This window comes from Natator depressus, chromosome 5, assembly GCF_965152275.1.
Source record: "Natator depressus isolate rNatDep1 chromosome 5, rNatDep2.hap1, whole genome shotgun sequence".
Taxonomy (NCBI): domain Eukaryota; kingdom Metazoa; phylum Chordata; order Testudines; family Cheloniidae; genus Natator; species Natator depressus.
Window position 1 is genome coordinate 25,171,738 of NC_134238.1, and position 6,000 is coordinate 25,177,737.

At 39.6% G+C, this 6,000-nt stretch overlaps 1 long non-coding RNA gene across 1 annotated transcript in view; it reads right to left on the minus strand.

Annotated features, from left to right (window-relative positions):
- LOC141987278 (uncharacterized) overlaps positions 1-4,201 on the minus strand; it is an 87,622-nt gene extending 83,421 nt beyond the window's left edge. The window contains exon 1 of the long non-coding RNA XR_012639485.1: positions 3,911-4,201. This is a non-coding gene — a long non-coding RNA (uncharacterized LOC141987278). The remainder of the gene's footprint in view (positions 1-3,910) is intronic.
- Between the last annotated feature and the right edge of the window lie 1,799 nt (positions 4,202-6,000).

The window sequence follows — 6,000 nt, forward strand, 5'->3', positions numbered from 1 at the left end:
GTACTGCAGTATTTTATACCAGCGATTCTCAATCTTTCCAGACTACTGTGTCCCTTTAAGGAGTCTGATTTGTCTTGTGTACCTCCAAGTTTCACCTCACTTAAAAACTACTTGCTTACAAAATCAGACATAAAAATACAAAAGTGTCACAGCACACTATTATTGAACAATTGCTTACTTTCTCATTTTTACCATATAACTATAAAATAAATCAATTGGAATATAAATATTGTACTTCCATATCCCTAATAATTTTTGTTTTATACTACTCTATATATTATGCACTGAAATGTAACAGCTGCCGTATGAGGAGAGAGTAATAAGATTGGGATTTTTCAGCTTGGAAAAGAGATGACTAAGGGGGGATATGATAGAGGTCTATAAAATCGTGACTCATTGGAGAAAGTAAATAAGGAAGTGTTACTTATTCCTTCTCATAACACACGAAGTAGGGGCCACCAAATGAAATTAATAGGCAGTAGGTTTAAAACAAACAAAAGGAAGTATTTCTTCAGACAACACAGAGTCAACCTGTGGAACTCTTTGCCAGAGGATGTTGTGAAGGCCAAGACTATAACAGGGTTCAAAAAAGAACTAGATAAGTTCATGGAGGATAGATCTATCAAAGGCTATTAGCCAGTATGGGCAAAGATGGTGTCCCTAGCCTCTGTTTGCCAGAAGCCAGAAGTGAGAGGAGATGGATCACTTGACGATTACCTGTTCTATTCATTCTCTCTCGGACACCTGGCATTGGCCACTGTTAGAAGACAGGATACTGGGCTAGATGGACCTTTGGTCTGACCCAATATGACCACTCTTATGCTCTTATAAACAAGTCATGGTTTGTATGAAATTTTAGTTTGTACTGACTACACTGGTGCTTTTTATGTAGCCTGTTGTAAAACTAGGCAAATAGCTAGATGAGTTGATGTACCCGCTGGAAGACCCCTGCGTACTCCTAGGGCTAAGCATACCCCTAGGGCTAAGCATACCCCTGGTTGAGAACCACTGTTCTATACTAATGGCCCAAACACTATAGTAACTGTGTTTAAAGTTGTCATGACATAGTCACTTCTACAGAATACAGCAGGTTCTCAACCTTTTTTTTCATGGACCACTTGAAAATTGCTGAGAGTCTTGGCGGACCACTTAATGATCTTTCCAGATGTTTGTACCATTAGCTAACTATTGTAAAGTGCTTTGGATAAAAGCACTATATAAAAAAACTCCTAATAATTAACTTTTTTGTTCTACAAATAAGAGCACACAAGTCATATTTTAAGATCAGTAGTCTTACCTTTCTAATGCGATGGATGTGCCCTCTCTCCCACGCCGCAGCAGCCCCTGAACTGGGGCTAGGAAGGAGGGGGGTCTCTCCCCAGCAGCCGCAACCCTGGAGCTAGGGAAAGTTGCCTCTTTTTCTGGATGCCGCAGCCCTGCACCTCCCAAATTCCCCCCACCCACTCTTCTCACCCCACTGCCCCCTCCCACCTACCCCCTATTCCCCCCAAGGCCACCACCTCACCTTACATGTGCATCTTCTCCAGGCACCTAGTTAGTGGAGCCATGCCTGCAGGGCTCCACTAATTAGGTGGGTGGCCCTTCATTCTCTTGTGTGCGGCTGCCCAGGTGCGCACATTAGAGGGAACTATCCGCGGACCACCTGAGTGGAGCTCACAGACCACTGGTGGTCTGCAGACCACAGTTTGGGAACCTCTGGAATACAGTATACTTTAATTGTGTTTACAGCCATTGCTGGTACTCCCTTCTTTGGGTTCAAAATTGAAACTAGAGGCTGATGATTTGTAACCAGAAGGTTTCCCATACTGATATTGATTAAACTTTTTAACTCCCAGACTAAATTTAGATAGCTTCATTATCATTTTGACCACAGGTATGTTCTACAGAGATCTAGAAGCAAAGGCAATATAGATTTTTCAATATGATCTTCCATCACATATGAAATTACTGCTGCTATTCCACAGGGGGAAGTGTCACATGCTAACTTTACACGCAAAGGTGCATTATGGTGTGTAAGGACCCTTTCAGATGTTATCAGTTTCTTGGCATCATCAAAAGCTCTGGTCCACACAGTATATTAACACCATTCCTGTCCATTGTGCAACACTTTGTTTAGAGGCTATAACACTGTTGTCATGTTAGGCAGGAACCTATGGAAATAACTGCCCATCAACAGAAAGGAACATAACTATGACACATTTTGTGGCTGTGATGAGGGGATAACTTCAGCTTTGTATTATGATTTATACAAACTAGATATATCAATGGGGTGGCCCTGCTCAGACAGCCTTGCAGATCCCTTCTGAAGGTTCTCAGGGTGCTTTTCATCTCTAGCTACCATGACCAGTACATGTCCAAGCAACAAGTGAGTTAAAGGAATAGCCAGTAATACCTACTCCATGGCTCACTGCCAAATAATGGGTGAAGCTACTACACACACTAGTCTCTTACAGTGAAATAACCCCTGATGTGTGTTAATCATGAGGGTGTTCTCCACCTACTGAGAACCTTAAAAATATACTTGAAGCTTTTTCACTCCAGTGATATGTGCAAATTTTACTTTATAGTAGAAAAATCAGAGGCATATAGTCAAAGCAGCCTTACCTGAATACGCTATTTTCTACCATGCCTGCATTGCTATCCTAATAATATGCTTCCCCTCCCCAAACTCTACTAGTGGTGATCTGTCTTCTATATTTAGAAACCTGCTAGAGCATCAGTGTGCAGAGTGCCTGCCAATAGTGGGCTCAGTTCTTGTGAGCATGGTCAGTACAAGCTAAGCCGCAAATCTGCAGGGGCACATGACCCCACATGGGCCCCCAGCGTCACCTCCGGCAGTATGTATATATATGTAGCTAAGCTTTGCATGTTGTGTATAGTTAGTAAACAGTTATTTGAACCCCACTATGACTATCTAGGTCTTCCATATTACATTTGTTGTGTAAAGAGCAAAACATGTATGAAACGTTCACATTCAATACTTGCAACAATTGAAGACTTCTTCTAATTACTTGACTCTAACATCCCATTTGTATATGTTTCCCTAATTTTCTTTCTCAGCAATTAATGCAAAATTCACCATTTTGCTCAACTCATACAAATGTTTCAACTGGCTTCACCTGTAAAGTAAACAAGATTAAAAAGGAAAAACTTCAAGGAAAAGCCATAGGTAACTGAGACATTGAACAACTCTTCACAAGCAAGGATGGCATGGACTCTAGAATATCAACAAAAAAAATAGTATAAGGACGCTGCATTCCCATTCGGGCTGCAATTAAAAAGTTTATTTAAATATATTCTGAACTCTGAAAGCAATCTGATATCTTTTTTCAAACATATTCTATAAAGGACAATGTGTAGTTAACTCTCTCTTTTGATGGTTTTACTGACAAAAAATTGTTTAGTAATATAAAGGGTACATAATGTCCTGTTAAAGAAAAAAAGACACCACAGTGCCACAAACTGCAACTTCAGTTTTTATTTTAAAATAACTTTATCACGTATTATAACTGTCAAACAGTAGAAAATATTCTTATATGAAAGGATATACAAATAAAAGCAAGAGAAACTTATGAAGTTAACAATTATAGTTGATCAATTTTCTATACTCTGAATATGGTAATACACAATAAAGTTTACAGAGAATATGGACTGGATCATCAGCTGGGATGAACTGGCATAGCTATATTGAAGTCAACAGCTGGTCTCATGTGTACACTATACATGAATTTTCACACACATGTCTTTATGTACCGGGAGCATGTGTGTGTCAAGAGAATCAAACAAACATAAAATGTCTTAAAAATATTTTTATTTGCACAGCTGTCCTGCTGAGTTTGGACAGAAGTGTGCTATAAAAAACAGAAGATTATAATAGAATTGCTCTTACTTTTTGAAGACCGCTGTGCATCCTGAGCTCTGGGCTCTCAGTGGGAAGTAATGCATGGAGATTTTGAATGTCCCTTTATTGTACTGTGTTAAAAGTGCCTGTATGAAGTGAATAGCGCCGAGATCTTGGAACTGTGGGAGAGGTTATTATAATGTTCCAATACCCTACTGCGGGAAGTGAATATCTTCCCTTCTCAGAGCTCTTATCTTGAGCACTCAGATAGAAACTGAATAGAACAGTGAATTGTTCTAACACTGCTTGGAAGACCAGAGTAGCAGACCTCCTCTGGGAAAACAGTTTAGTAATTAAAAAAAAATCAAGGGGAAGCTGAAAAGGTCTTCAAACAGCAAGGCTTTATTATTGTAAGCTTTGTAGCCACACTAAAACGGAAAATTTGAAGGTTGGAACCTACTCCATACTTCTGAAAAGTGCAATGGCAGAAACTGTTACTTACATCAAGTGTCAGTTCAGCAGGAAATGGTTCAGTAAATTTCACCTGTGCAGAGGAAAAAAACCTTCTTACTTGCTTCTACTAGAAAATATTTTATATTCATTTTGGCTTCAGTCCAGTTATATGGTCTCCATCACCACAAATTTAACTCTTTCAGCTTTCAGATGATTTCTATGCTGAAGTTTAATCACCAAACCCAGACAGCCACTCTCTGGTCAATCTGCCAAAGGGACAGACAGGCCTGGTCCATCAACTCATAGTTCTTTTCTGTTGTCTGAGGCTAGATGCAATTTTCCAACCTCTTTTTTTTTTTTTTTTGGTGCATCATGTACCACAGGAAAAAAGTGGTTACACTCCAATCTCTTATCAGATTATATTTAATGACCAACTAATACCAAAGGCCCTGATCCAGCTCTCATTGAAATCAATGGAATGACTATAAAGTGGGAGTCTTTATTGATGCTTCTGGACACAGATTCTATAGTTCCCCCTGGTTCTACAGCTCCCATATGAGTTAAGCATGGCCTGTACTGTCTACTGTCACCCCACAGGGTCTCCTTCATGCCCATCCTCAACTAAGCAGTCATGGAATGGACTACTGACTACAACTCCACATGCTGGGCAATAAACAACCACAAACAAAAGGCTATTTCCCTTCCACCTTTCAATGATAGTCCATAGCCACAGAATTTTACCCTATACCACAACGGTGCACTGATTTAGGTTAAAGCAACGCAAGACTTTTGGTGCCCTTCACTGGAATTGAATTCCACTTAACAGTACTGTGCCACAATAAAAGTGGCCATATATTTCTATTAATACACGTAAACTAAAATAAAATTGAATGATTCATAGTTGTTTGGTGGTTTGTTCTGTAGTGCACAGCATATGTGCGAGCACAAACGTAACTCCATTTACATGTAGAATATTCACTACCGTTATTCAGGATTATGGGCCCAATTCAGCATTGCTCTATACCTTGAGTAGTCATGTCATAAATAGAAAGGGAAGGGTAAACCCCTTTAAAATCCCTCCTGGCCAGAGGAAATCTCCTCTCACCTGTAAAGGGTTAAGAAGCTAAAGGTAACCTCGCTGGCACCTGACCAAAATGACCAATGAGGAGACAAGATACTTTCAAAAGCTGGGAGGAGGGAGAGAAACAAAGGGTTTGTGTGTCTGTCTACATTTTGTCTTTGCCGGAGATAGACCAGGAATGAAGCCTTAGAACTTTTAGTAAGTAATCTAGCTAGGTATGTGTTAGATTATGATTTCTTTAAATGGCTGAGAAAAGAATTGTGCTGAATAGAATAACTATTTCTGTCTGTGTATCTTTTTTGTAACTTAAGGTTTTTGCCTAGAGGGGTTCTCTATGTTTTGAATCTAATTACCCTGTAAGGTATTTACCATCCTGATTTTACAGGGGGGATTTCTTATTTCTAATTACTTCTATTTTTATTAAAAGTCTTCTTGTAAGAAAACTGAATGCTTTTTCATTGTTCTCAGATCCAGGGGTTTGGGTCTGTGGTCACCTATGCAAATTGGTGAGGCTTTTTATCCAACATTTCCCAGGAAAGGGAGGGTGCAAGTGTTGGGAGGATTGTTCATTGTTCTTAAGATCCAAGGGTCTGGGTCTGTAGTC